The sequence below is a fragment of the Lissotriton vulgaris genome, chromosome 7 (assembly GCF_964263255.1).
Source record: "Lissotriton vulgaris chromosome 7, aLisVul1.2, whole genome shotgun sequence".
NCBI lineage: Eukaryota > Metazoa > Chordata > Amphibia > Caudata > Salamandridae > Lissotriton > Lissotriton vulgaris.
The window spans coordinates 545,664,943-545,679,961 of NC_141695.1; the positions used below are offsets into that span (position 1 = coordinate 545,664,943).

Here is a 15,019-nt window from a genome sequence, read left to right on the forward strand (position 1 = left end):
CTGGGCTGTCGGGAGGGCGGTGTGACCTGCGGCAGGCAGCGTCGAGAGCCTGATTAGGACCTACGGGGTCCTGCTATGCACTTTGCCGCGCTTCGCGGTGCCTTGGACGGGTGAAATCCCGACTCCCTGCCAAGTCTCACGCTTCCCGCGTGAGACGCGATCGGCCCGGTCGGGTCTTGTAGAGCGGATGGCCCCCCTGGTCTACAGGACCCACTCGGGGGGGAACCACCGACCTCAGGGCTATCCAGGGGGAGGGAAGGCCCAAGGACCCAGCGCCGCCTCAGTCACGCGGGCGGGGGCTTCGTTTGCAGCCTGCTGGACCCGACCGCTAAAGGATTCCAGCGGGAGGGGCTGGAGCGCTCTCGCAGCGCGGAGCTGCAGGCAGGCAGAGAGACACAGAGCGGTGCGAGTCAGCGGGAAGGGGCGGCTCGCACCGCGGGGGATATCAACAATACCTTGGCACTTGCAGGCAGGCTGGCAACCCCAAAACCAAGGGGGGAAACAAACGTTGCGGGCCCCGAGCCCGATGATAGTCTCGGTGGCGGCTTTTCTCCGGGGACAGATGCGAGGTGCCCAGCGGCAAAGCCAGGTCCCGCCTATGTAAGAGCTGTTGGCTTTGTCAATGTGTTGAAGCCTATTACACACCAGCCTGGCTGCGGTTCAGCATGGGAATGTAATTACCATATTGATTTGCACTTCACTCCGATCCGCGGGCGCCGCCATAGTGCTTGCCGTCTTCCTCTCCTTCTTCCCCGGGCTGCGGGGGGCGGGCACTTCCGGCCGGCCGCGCTAGGATTGGCCGGCCGGCCAGTCACGGGGTTAGGAGAGACGCAGAAGTGCCGGCAATGCCGGACCAGACACGGGGGCGTTCCCGGCGTCCCGTGACGTCGGCAAAAGCCAAAGAATGTCGGGAACGCCCCCGTGTCTGGTCCGGCATTGATGGACAGGCCCCTCGTCCAATGGCAAGGCTCCGTTTACGGAGCCAGCCAATCAAGGACGAGGGCCGAACAAAAGCCACACTACAGTTCTCAACAGGATTTCGCCTGCGCGGAAAAGCTGCGCAGAGCGCAGCTTCCGCTAGGCAAAACCTAAAAAGGGTTTTGTGCCTTGTTCGATGGCGGGACAAACACATCACAACATGCGTTATATATCGATGGAGGTCGGGAACCCGTCGGGGGCGGTTTTACTAGAAGGACTGTTAACAGCGTAGGCACCTCCTTCGATATCGACTCCTAATCAAGCAGATAGGGTGGGATTGTGGGAAAAGTATGACTCCGATCATATAATCCTCCGAATGCGCGGTATGTGCTGCAGAGGCGGGAATATACCATTGAGAAGAAGTGTGGGGGGGGGGTTCTTTAAAACCACGTGTGAAAGCAGAGGAAAGAGCACGGGAGCAGTCATGGGAAGAGAGAAAGACTCCCCTTTAAAGGCCCTACCTTTGAAAAGCCCCTGTGAGCCGGGACCACGAGGAGCTGCGCACTCGAGCCCTGACCTCTGCACCGTGGAACCCTTGTGTTCTGCGCACAAACGATGCTATAGGTGCCTAATCACGTAGGGCAATTAACAGACCGTGAGTCTGCTGCCTGGTGCGACTGTCGTTCCACCTCACGCATGGAGCCTGACTTTACCCCCCTGCTGAGGCCGAGGGCTCTGACCTGTAAAACGGGTGTGGCTTTATGTTACTGCCGGCTTAGTCACTTGGAGGAGTGACTCTCAGCGGATCCCAACCTGTGATCGGCTCGCCTCCTTGACCCTTCACTAACCCACCCTCTGACATCACCACGTCCTGGGACAGTGGCCTCTCCCTCTCTCCTGGAAGAGATGCCATTGACAGAAGTGAACAGGGAAGGAAGGCGGCTGGTGGCATGGCTGCGGCTTCTTTAGTTCATAGAAACGCAGCTTTCATCTATCGCACCCTCTCCCGCTCACTCATTCCACGTTCAACCTGGCCATGACACGACTGGGCAGAGGAAGTGCTTAATGTATGCCGGTGGTTGCAGGTAATGGGAGCCAGGCCAGCACACGATTTTGGGAATCGGGACTTACATCAGCAGGCATTGACTTAAAAAAAGAGATTTAAAAAAAAACGAAATGGGAGAAACACGAAGTAAGAGCTAGGTAGGAAAGCAGTGATAATGAGAACGTTCTTGGTTGAAAAGGAACTAGCGAGATAAATAAACAGTAAGCGTAGCGTGGTGGTTGAAGAGGCGTGAAGCGGAACCAAGATTAGTCAGCCTTAGCGTCGGCGACCGGCACGTGTGATTTTTAAATAACGCCTGGAGGAAGAAATATGGAATTTTGCAAACCATTTTTATTTTAAAGTTGCAAAGGAGTGTTCCCTTCCATTGCCAGCAGATGGCTCTCGGTCGCTGCAAATAGAAACCTTGTCCACAATGGCACCAGCGAATACTATATGTGCTCAAATAACAGATGAGTTCATTTGCTGGGCACCTGCTCGAGGAAAGGCCACCACCCTTATCCTCAAGCCACACACACAGAACTGACTTGCTCTCGAGCGCCCGGCACATTTGCACGTTAAATTTGACTCTGAACGTGAGCTTTAAGATATTGTTAACCCATGGAAATGTGTTGACTGCTACCATATATCTTTGAATGTCCCTCCTTTTGTGACTGAATATATGGTTGATGTCTTGCTTTCCAACTAGCTTGGCGCTCTAGTACCATGGCATGTCATTAAAGGAGATATTTAAAGTGCTCAACGCTTTCATCAACCTCGTGCCGGCTGTCAAGAAATTCAGGCTTCACAAGAACTATGCAATTCTCTTGTAGACTATTTTAAGGACAACATTAAAGTGATCTACCAGAATTTTCCTAGCTCGCTCGATCAGGCACATGAGGAGTCTAACTCTAATTCTTCCCCCTGTTAACTGTGTCTATAGCTTAGGAAGGTTTAATTCTTTTCCTGAGCTAATTCAGAGCTCTCTCGTAACAGCCAAACCTGGCTCTCCCCTGGACACATGTCCCCCAAGGATTTCAGCATTACTTTCGAATCAGATCGCCCCTCTATATGCTGTTTGTTCAGCTTATCAGTTAACACCGGGGAAAATCCCTTGGGCTTGGAAAGCTTCTCAGGTAACGCCTATACAAAAGAAGGCCAATATGGCACCCATAAACCTTACAAACTATAGGCCCATTTTGCTGCTTCCATTTTCTGGCAAGTTGTTGGAAGGCCAACTAAACAAACCACTTGTGGACCTTTCAGAGGGCAATAAGATAGAGGGCCCTTCACAATCACGGTCCAGGTCCTCACACAGCACAGAGAATGCCTTAGTGGTGGTCACCGATCACACAAGACTCTCAATGCCAATACACCATCTATACTCCTCTGTTGGATTTATCTGCAGCATTTGACACTATCCCACTCCAGGATGTTCCAAAGACTGTTTCCATTGAAATCCATGGGACAACCTTACAGTGGTCGGTGATCTAAAAACAAACAGAGCTCAAACCGTTTCCCTGGGTTCTTTCAAATCACATACCATGTGGATAGACAAGTGGGTCTCTCAGTGTTCATGTTTAAGCGCTTCGCTCTTTAACATATTTTTGTCCCCCTTGCCAAAATTGTCAATGCCTTTGGATTTGAAATACTGGTCTTTGCCAATGACACACAGCTGGTCATCTCTTTTGACAAAGACCTGGTCAAAGTAAAAGAACATTTTTCTACAGGGATGAAAGCCATTGCAGCCTAGATGACTAATAATTGGCTTCAGTTGAATGCAGAAATAACAAGATTATGTTCTTTGGTAAGACCCAACAGCTGGTCTTCCAATTGGTTGCCTTCAGAACTAGGTGCTACCCCGAATCCTAAACAGGTACTTAAGAACTTGGATGTCCAATTTGACCAAGCCCTAATGATGAAAGAGCAGGTTCTGTCTACCACTGGCACCTGTTTTCACATGATGCGCCTGTTGAGGAAAGCCTTTCCTTTCCTTACGCTTTTGGTGAGGAAAACCTTGATTTAGGCACTTATTATCAGCAGATTGGATTATGGCAACGCATTATGAGCATCTACATATTATACTTTATTCCACCTGATGCTACCTCCATACCTCTTCTGAGATCCTTGCATTAGTTGGCAGTAAGGAAAAGAATAATCTTTCAAATCTGCTGTCTCGCTCACTACTCGTTAATGGGGAAAAGCCCAACTATTTATAGCTGAAGCTCGAACGTTATCGTCCAGTCAGACTTTTGAGATCCAGTGATGAAAGCTTTTCTCACTGTCCCACTTGTCAGAAGATCACATTCCAGTGCTAGGCCATTCTCGTATTTGGCTCCCTTTTATTGGAATGAATTGCCACCTCACATTCAAATGTGTACAGACCATCTTAAATTAAGGAAACTGTGTTTCTTCCTATGCCTGCGATCTGTCCTAGTGCTGAGATACCCTCCCGAGGTGATTCATGCCCGATATCAAATTAAGTTAACATAACATGCTATTTACATCGAATGAGATATGCATGGCCTTCATTAGTACGACATAATCATCACTTTGAAGAAATCACGCACAAAGTAAAGCTAAATGAGCAAAACACTTAGGGCTGGTCCCTCAATTTATTTAAATTTCTATATAAATTCATTTGAAAGCCACATTTTCTACATCTGTTTTTTGGCACTAAGAAAAAAGTTAGCTATATCCTAATCAATGGGCGGCTCCTCTGCTATGGCGGAGGAGCGTCGCCCCACTGCTTTCAAGCAGTGCAGAATCAAAAACATAAAATGATAATAACTTTCAGTTATTATCATTTTATGTTTGGCTGCTTTGCGGTTGGTGGGTGGGTGGGGCTGCTCTGCGAGCAGGGCAGTGGAGGAGTGGTTTGCCCACTCCAGTGCGCAGTGACTAATTGGTCGACCTTCTTGGGCTGCCCAAACCAGTCATGCGCACTTTCCCACTTCCTCATGCAGGCTGCATTATAACATGCATGGAGAACAGGGCCACCCCTACAGTCGCTGGTTGAGAGCTATGTCACGACGCTCAGACCAATCACAACTCTGCAATTGCAGCGTTGTGATTGGTTTAGAGGAGGGAGCCTGGCTGCCTGCTTCCTGTTCCTGAAATCGGATGCAGAAGAGCAGGAACAGCGAGTCAGGACCGGGCAGCTGCAAGATAAGTGATTTTTTCCCCCTCCCTCCCGCAATCACGACCACCCCTGCGATCCCCCATAACCCGCCACCTGCAATAGTCCTAAATCAGGAAGACTGTGATCTCTAATCTTTAACTGCTGCTGAGTTCTGGAGTAACTTGAGTCTCTTGTGCACTATATGCTTGACATGTAGAGAGTGAGATATTTTTACTGATAGCATTCCACCATAAGCTATAGACACATGGTCAAAATGCGAGTTTCTTTATAACACCGCTGTAAATTGCGATATTCTTTTTAGGCGGGGTAGGGATGCTTTATTCCTGTATTCCCAACCCAGAGATCAACCTTCTTTACCCCACACCCTCAGTACTTTGAACTGTATCCGTGCTTTAAATGTGAAAAAAAGTGCTGGTACTCATCAAATTGATTATGGTGGGCCTTGAAGGGCAGATGAGGGCTTGTCTGAGGGTGTGGCTGCGATGTAGCTTTGCGTGAGGATGTCTCGTGGATTTTTGTAAACTCCATCTCCATGAGGCCCACATTGTATTCCTGGTTGCCTAACTGCACAAGTCTTGTGTTTTTAGACAAATTAGCTTACATTGCACTTCGTCATTTTCCTTTTCTGATGCAACTGACATTGGTACAGAGGAACTGTAATGTCCCACATCCAAGCCTCAGGGCATTTGGATTGTTTTTGTGAGCTAATAGGGACTTGGATATGAAAAGAACATGGGGCAAATCATTATGAGGACCTGGAATAAGAAAAGGCCAAACTCATGAATACCCTCTAATAACTCAAAAAATCCTAATAAATAAATGTATGACAACAGATTTAACATTAAGAATGACTCTAAATTATGACATTTCTCAAGTTCATCATTAATCTAAGCCTCTATTTGAATGTTCAAGAAATACGCATTATTTAAGCCTTTTATATTTATAAGCCATTTAGTACAATTAGTCACACAATGTCAGTGCAGATTTCATTAGAAAAACATATGCTGATTACGCAGGGGATAATAGAGATAGAATACATAGGAGAATCAAGTTAGGCATTTAGGTTATACAAACAAATTACGCAGAGTTGAAAGGTAAGGAGTCACAGGATTGAGTCCATAACTCACCAACCGAAGTTTATACCTGCACCCTTTACCATCTGGTAAAGTACAGTATGAGTCCGTTCTAAAGTTCAGTTCAAAATAGGATTGGCATAGGTAATCACAGTTCAGTTCGACAGCATGTCAGGGAGGGAAATTGAAAATGATAGCCAGCCCCAACTCCTCCTCCATGGGGGCATTTATACTTCCAAAGTTCTCAGTTTATGCCCACAAAGTATCAGTTCAATCATATGTGATGGTTTTCATTAGTCGTTCACAGTGAGCTGCTCATGGTGTGATTAAAACCTCACTAAAAATTTGGAAACATTAAGTAAATCTTTTGTTGAATTATCAATTTCAACAATTTAATAATTTGCATCCGTTCCTCTGAAGTTAAGTCATTTTAGTTTATGCACTGTCTGTTGTTCCCAGAAGCTTTCTCTGGGTTTGCTACTGTATCGATACATGTCTGTCAAACGTGTTGCTAAAACAGAAAAGTCCGACTGTTCATAAGCAAGAAAAGAAACACTTGGAAAACTTCTCATAGCGTCCCCTGCTAATGACTGCTTCAGCTAGATTCTGCTTGTTATAGGAAAAGAGGAAAAAGCAGACAAGGTCCACATGAAAACTCATCAGAATCATTACTACATTAAGATTAATATAAATCACACAGTGAGACTAGTTCCATTTTCTTAGTATATTCACTCGCTATTCTTTCCTTCATGGGTTACATGTCAATATTAGGCACCATTAAACAAACAAAAAAACACTCACATGTTCTATTTTCCGAACAGATAAATATGTAGGTCATGCTTGTCACTTAAATTACATTTCATACATTGCTAGTGAAATGCAGCAATACTCAAACTATTAAGCATTTTTAACCTAAAATATGTATTCACTTTCATGTAATTCATTATATAAGCATTTTTCATTAAAACCCGTTAAGTAATCAGCAGCACACTTCTAAATAACCAATTTTTATTTTCCAATCATATGTCTACATTTCACTGAGCAATACAATTATTTCACTTCTCTCTTTATTTATTTTTCATATTTTCATTTTACATTTCAGAACATTTTTCTGCATGCAGTACTGTGAAGTTAAGAATCTCATGTTTTAGTCATAGTTCTATTTCTGCACACTTTGTTAAAATTGGTACCATAAATCTCATCAAATAGAGAGAATTGATAGAGGCAACTGTCTTTAAACTTCCCGCTCCATCACTGCACAAGTCTTGTGTTTTTAGGCAAATTAGTTTATCTTGCACTCTGTCAGTTTCCTTTTCTGACACAACAGATATTGGTACCGAGGAACCTGTAATGTCCCACATCCAAACCTCAGGTCCCTTGGTTTGTCGCCCGCTCTATCAGGCGGCTGAGATAATTCAACACAAGCTTAGTACCTCCATTTTGAGATCTCTGTGTTGGAATTCAAGATTCAGGTATTTAGTTGCGGCAATCTACACTATGTAGAGTATGTGTGTACCAAAGCACATTTAAACAGTAATCATTTACTCATTTTTAATAATAGTATATTTTCTTAAGGTCTTGTGGATTCAGTGTTGCTAATAAGGAATACAGTTTACTACAAGCAGTCTTAATAGTAAAGATTTGATCAGAATCAGACACATTAAAGGCTGAAACTTTGCTCTCTGGATTCTAACCCAGTGCCTAAAAGTGCACAAGTTATCAGATCTTTCTTGCCAGCAATACCGATTCCGTTCACTGTTTAACATGCCTGATGACAGTCTACCACAGACTAACACATTTAAACCTACCTGCTTTCCCAGCCCCACCACAACCACTACCTGCAAAACAGTAAAAAAAAATATACTTAAATAGTGGCAGGCAGCAAGATGCACAGCAGGGGCGCCCAAGCCTGTTGAAATTGAGTGTGAGGAATAGCTGTAAGTTTGTCTCCTCCAGCTTTGCGACTACACGTGGACTTGTGACGGAGGAATGGGCACATACACTCGCACTGACACTTGTAGCACCATTCAGTAATCTTTTTTTCATATATGCGGTTGGGTTACTGCTTATGTCTACAGTGCCGCAACTCACTGTCTCCCGATTCAGCCTGGAACTCGTCTACCAACACCTAACTACATTTGGATTTTGTGTGTGTCGTGAGACCAGGGTGTGGCGAAATAATAGTGCTACTAGAGCAGATTAAATCGTTTTATGGCTCTTCTTTACTTTCATCTCTGGCATGAAGGTCATCGCAGGCCATATGGAGAAACCAGTAACTTCAGCAAGAAAACTCTGCAATAACATAACTGTGGGAGGAGGACCAAAAGAATAAACTGCCTAAAACGGTTTCAGAGAAAAAGAAAAATTATTAAAATTGCAAAGAAAAAAGAAGTCGGAGGCAAATGGAGTGAGACAGCACAAGGAAATAAAGTAAAATGAAAATAATGAAAGAATGTAGGCAAAGGAAACCATGAAAGAAAGAAGATAAACACGGGGAAAACTGAAAAAATTGACGAAGTAAGATATGAGAATGAAGGGTGGAAAGGAAAAGGCAGGAAAAAAGAAATTAAAAAAATTGAAGAATTGAAAGACAGAAAGCAGAAAAATATAATGAAATAGGTAAAAGGATGTGCGACTTAAGGAAAGAAGAGAAAGCACTAACGAGTGGAAGGAATAATAAAGATAAAAGATGCAAAGAAGGTACTTAGGAATGAGAGCAGCAGATAGTAATAAAGGGATATGCAGAAAGATAGAAAGATAGAAAAAAGGACAGATTGAATTAGAGAAAAATTGGCAGAAGGAAAGAAAAATTTAAAGAGAGAATGAAGTACACAAAAACAAAAGTAAGATTATTGAAAGAAGGATGGAAAGAAGCATAAAGTAAAGAAAGATGATGGAAAGGATGAATGAGAGAAATAAGGCAACACTAGTACATGTGTAGTTTTGGGCCGAATTCCTTTAATATTATGTAATAGTATTCATCATGTTGCACCATTTTCTGCAATTTTTTTCCAGGGGCCCAATTGCTTTGGTGTTTCATAGGAAGTGTTGGGTACCTCACTTTACTTACACGTTATTGCCATATATGGGTCAAGTCAACAATTACTTTATTCGATCTACATAAGACCTTAAAAGTGAATGGAACAACTAAAACATACCTTGGCTGTATTCAGTCAACAACTAAAATATTAAAAGACAAAAAGAAGAAAAGTACTCATTTTAAAGGTAGTGCAACCACAAACAAACAAATATTCCTTTGTCAACCTAGCACACTAGTTATGTCGACAATAACTTTGATATAAAAGTTCATCAGGGTAAATCATATTGCAAGCAGTTACTCAGTCAATTGTTTTTTTTTGTTTTTTTTAACGATCAAAATGTACTACTATCCAAAGCATTAAGATGATAAAGTGCAGGGTACAAATGACAGAAAAAAGTGCTCTCAGGCGTATACTTAACTATGTCCTAAAACATTCACCCATAAAATGATTAAAAATACCCCATCATTATATGTACCATTTGCCACAATCCACATCCTCCTAAACGGATTGGTGTCAGTACAACGCAAATTATTACAACGCATTCCGTTACAACGGAATTTTTACAACGCAGGATCCATTACATCGGATTCCATTACAACGCATGGCATTACATAGCAGATGCTATTACAACGCATGGCATTACATCGTAAGTATAGGTAAGTATACCTTTTTTAAAAAAAGGTTATTAAGTTAATTTAATTTAATTAATATAATTAATTTAATTAAAATACATTTTAAAATAGCCATTAATTTAATTTAATAAAATAATATCTATTTAAAAAATGTAATTTTAATAAAAAAAGGAAATAATTTATTTTAATTAAAATAATGAAATTAATTTAATTAACATATTTAAATAATTGAAATTAAATTAAATTAATTGAAATAATTTATTTAATTTAATTAATTTAATTTAAAAATGTAATTAATGTAATACAATTAATTTAATTTATTAAATATATTTTAATTAATTTAAAAATGGTAAATATAATTTAATTATCCCAAAACACAAATCTACCCCTGAACCCTACAATACCCCTGTACCCCAAAACCCAAACCCTGCCCTAAAACCTAAAAACACCCCTGTACCCCAAAACCCAAACCCTGCCCTAAAACCTAAAAACACCCTTGTACCCCAAAACCCAAACCCTGCCCTAAAACCTAAAAACACCCCTGTACCCTAAAACCCAAACCCTACCCTAAAACCTAAAAACACCCCTGTACCCCAAAACCCAAACCCTGCCCTAAAACCTAAAAACACCCCTGTACCCCAAAACCCAAACCCTGCCCTAAAACCTAAAAACACCCCTGTACCCCAAAACCCAAACCCTACCCTAAAACCTAAAAACACCCCTGTACCCTAAAACCCAAACCCTACCCTAAAACCTAAAAACACCCCTGTACCCCAAAACCCAAACCCTGCCCTAAAACCTAAAAACACCCCTGTACCCCAAAACCCAAACCCAGCCCTAAAACCTAAAAACACCCCTGTACCCCAAAACGCAAAACCCTGCCCTAAAACCTAAAAATACCCAAACACCCCAAAACATATACATCAGTACCCCAAAACATATACTCCTATACTCATACTTATTTAAAAAATTACTTAAATTAATATATTTAATTTATAATATTTAAAAACGAAATAAATATTTTTATTTATAATTAATAATAATTAAATCAATTATATAATATTAAATAAAATAAAAAAAAATTATATACTTACCAATACTTACGATGTAATGGTATGCGTTGTAATAGCATCTGCTATGTAATGCCATGCGTTGTAATGGCATCCGATGTAATGGATCCTGCGTTGTAATAGCTGCGTTGTAACAGCATTACGTTGTAATAGTTGCGTTGTAAGAGTAACATACCTCCTAAACCCTTATATTTTTGTTGGGAGCCATTTTAGGGACTCCCCTATTGCAATTAAGTATCTCCCTATTGCACATACCACTTTTAAGCAATTCATATTTACTAGTAGGCTAATGGCTTGATCCCGATTAATAATTGTTTTGCTACTAAAAACTGGCTTTAGAAACTTTTCCGTTAATCTAAAAACCACAAATAATGTATTATAGCCTTATAACCTGCCTTAGCAGGCTATACCAGGTATTAAAGGCGCGCTGGAGCATTAAAGGCCCCAGCCGTAAGAGAGGGATTTTAACAAGGCAGCAGGACTTTAATAGCCGGTATAGCCCTGCTACGAAGGGCTATAAGGCTATTAGAACATTCTGCCACTAGAGGGCAGAATGTTCTAACAAATTAAACAAAGTCTTCAGGGAGCGCGAGGGGATTGAAATCCCATCAGGCTCCCTGAAGCCTTTGTTCACAGCCACAAAGAAGCATTGGAATGTTGGAGCTCGAGGCTTATATCAGCCATTATAAGCCCGGAGCTACTCCATTGTTTTCAATGGAGCTTCCAACGTTCCAATGTTTCAATATAGCCTTATAGCCTGCCGCAGCGGCTATACAGGCTATTAAAAGCCAGCTCCAGCGTTAATGGCGAGGGCCTTTAACAAGGGACGGGACTTTAATAGCCGGTATAGCCCAACTACGAAGGACTATAAGGCTATTAGAACATTCTGCCACTAGAGGGCAGAATGTTCTAACAAATAAAACAAAGGGGTCTCGGTACCCGAGGGGGTTTACATCCCCTCGAACTCAGAGATGCCTTGGTTCACAGCAATAGCTGTGAACAAAAGCAACATTGGAATGTTGCTCTGCGAGCCTTTACCGGCCCTTAGAAGCATGCAGCACTCCATTGTATTCAATGGTGTTCTCCACATTTCAATGTTCTAATATAGCCTTATAGCCCGCTGTAGCGGGCTATATCGGCTATTAAAGGCCTGCACCAGCGTTCGGCTTGGGCCTTTAACAAGGGAGCGGAACTTTATTAGCCTTATAGCCCAGGTACGAAGGGCTATAAGGCTATTAGAACATTCCGCCACTAGAGGGCAGAATGTTCTAACAAATAAAACAAAGGCTTCAGTGAACCGAAATCCCCTCAGGCTCCCTGAAGACTTTGTTCACAGCCAAAGCTGTGAACAAAGACAATCATTGGAATGTTTGAGCTCCGGGCTTATACCAGCCATTTTAAGCCCGGAGCTTCTCCATTGCTTTCAGTGGAGCTCCCAACATTCCAATGTCCTAATAAAACATGAATCCCGATACTTTTTACTTTCAGTCCACATGTACATAAGCCCTGTTCATTTCTCTTTACTGCTTTGATCTTCATATCAGTGTAACAAGGATTAAGCCCAACTCTAGATCTTGATACAGCATTCCTTAATTGAGACTTGACAGGGCCTCAATATAAGGGAACACATCTTCATTACTCCGGCCCATAACCAAAAACTGTGTAGATGGTTCCCCCACAGATAAAGCAGGTCCTCCTCCTTGTAATAGCATGTAGATCCTGCTCGGGGATCGATTGTCCTTCCTTCCATCAATCTGACACAGGACGGGCCCAGTTCAACTCACTTTTCTCTATCTTTTTTTTATAGAGGTATGATATTTTAAAATTACCTTACCCATTCAATCTCTGCCAAACATAACGTAGCTTGCATCCCCTGGTATCTCCAGGCTATTAACTGGCATTCCACTCTTATGGCCATATATGCGTCAAAGTGAGGGATATTTTATTTTCCTGGCTACTCCCTTGTGGTGAGAAATGGCAGGCTCTATGTCATAGTTGCAAAACCTAAGTGTCACCTTTTTTGCCGTTTTGTGCAGCATGAACTTGGCCCAGAGGCATTAGAGTGCTTTATTTGAGAAGCAGAAGTTTTACATGAAAGCATAGGTTTTTGTTTTTAAGGTACGGGTTGTTAAGTGATTTGCAGAGAATGTTGAGCCACTGCCAGAAATCAAACCTGGTTCCCCAGTTCCAATGTGGGCATATCGGGCCAGTAGACCACATCTCTTTGTTTCTGTTGCAGACCACATCTCTTTGTTTCTGTTGCACAGCCATTTAGAGTGTAAGGCCACAGGAGCAACTCAGTACCAGAATGCACTATGTATTTCACAGTGGCTCACAAATACACGCCATCTAAAACCCTCGTTTGAGCCTGCATGCCACTAGAGTACCAGTATTCTCCTTGCCCTAGGAGAAGTTTGCGTACTCAATGAGAGAAAACTGAGAAGTACCGGTACTCGGGACCGGCCATAAAAAACACTGGGCTGTATTATTAAAGAAGAACATGATCTTGTTTTGTACCACTGTCCTAGGTACATTTACAGACGGGAGCCGTGCTACATAGTAACCTTCCCCCCCGCCCCCCACTTCCCAAAAGTTCCTGTAAGAGTTGGTAACTCTTTAAAAGAGAGAGCAAGTATCAGCCATGCAACTGCTCTGTCTTTGCCCACTTGTATCCCCCGAGCCTTGACAGCGGCATACCATGACCTCTACAATGAGGTGTGTAGTCAGTGTCATTGTGCAGGGTGCCCCTGGATGTGTACTGGTGGAGCACCCACTGCCTCGCTGTCTGCGTAAGCCCAGGAATCCCTTTTGATTCCCCTTACGAAAGAGATACTCCAGTTGGAGATATGCCGAATACATTATATATTTATATATGTATATAAAAATGTATTCATATCAGTATATCAGAATGCAGCTTACACTATGTTGTAAACATGCTGTGAGCCGTTCAACCAAAGTCGAGCTTCGTGATCTAAAATGTGAGGTAAATGTGAGGTAAAATGCATATACATTTGTCCTCTAAACTTCAGTTGCCCAATAAACTACTATCCGAAACTTTCTTATTAGCCAATGGTTTTTAAAAAGAAAGCTCAGAAGAAAGGGTTCTCAAAACCTGATTATCCCTTTGATTGGTAATGATGATGTCATGATGTTATGCTCAGAGACTGTTAGTTCTACTACCAGTCAATGCAATGTCCCCATGGGATGTAATAAGCTGCTACACGAAAGTAGTAATGCAATTTTCTAATTAAGGTCGGTAATGACGTTACACCTAGGCTCCAATAATGAAATTAGTTGTAGGTTTCGGAAAAGATATCACACACTTTAACATACATTGGGTGTAATTTCGATTGTTTGTATTGAGAGCTGGAGTCTTTGCTTCTTTCTCAATAAATGGAGTGAGCAGAAGGAAGGTGATGATATCCCATCAATGGATTTTGCTCAGGGCTGCTATACGAAATAGATTGTATGGAGCTGCTGCTTGAAACGACACTGAAAAGGATTTAAAGTAGCAGCGAGGTGTGCTCTTGTACTGTGTGTTTATTGTCCGCGTGGAGGTATCCACCATAAGGATGGAAGAGGCAGCTGTTCTCTCTTACCCGTTGCATGTCACACATTGGGGCTAGTTGTAATGGTTTTTTTTTGGTTTTTTTGTTAAGCTGGTAACATCATCACCACCCCCTTTTCTGAATCGTTTTTGGCCACTATAGGTGTGGCAGGGTATACTCAGACATGAGTCCCTTGCTCGCTGCACCATCAGGATTCAAGCAAGCCGGGCCGACGCAGGCTGAAATGCCAGAAACCGGTCCCCGGAAGCTTGTCTCCTTTCCGGTGAAGAATTGGCTTGGTAGTTTGGTCTGCCCTGTTCCCATTATGCACTGGGCCAGGGACAGACTAATTTGCATATGGCCAGGTTCTGAGCTGGGATGGTGCAGTGAGCTAAATAACGGTGATGGATCAAGCCCTGATCTTTGGACTGGGTAAGAGTGGTCTGCTTAATTCAGACACTCTGTTCATCACTACCCCCTTTTCTGAATCTGTAACATTCTTTAGGCTGCTGTATACACTAAAACGAATGCGAGTGCTCAAGAATCAGGGTTT

At 42.6% G+C, this 15,019-nt stretch overlaps 1 protein-coding gene across 2 annotated transcripts in view; it reads left to right on the forward strand.

Moving 5' to 3' along the window:
- Nucleotides 1-15,019, forward strand: part of STX8 (syntaxin 8) — a 1,246,356-nt gene that overhangs the window by 348,280 nt on the left and 883,057 nt on the right. The gene's annotated exons all lie outside the window — the stretch shown is intronic.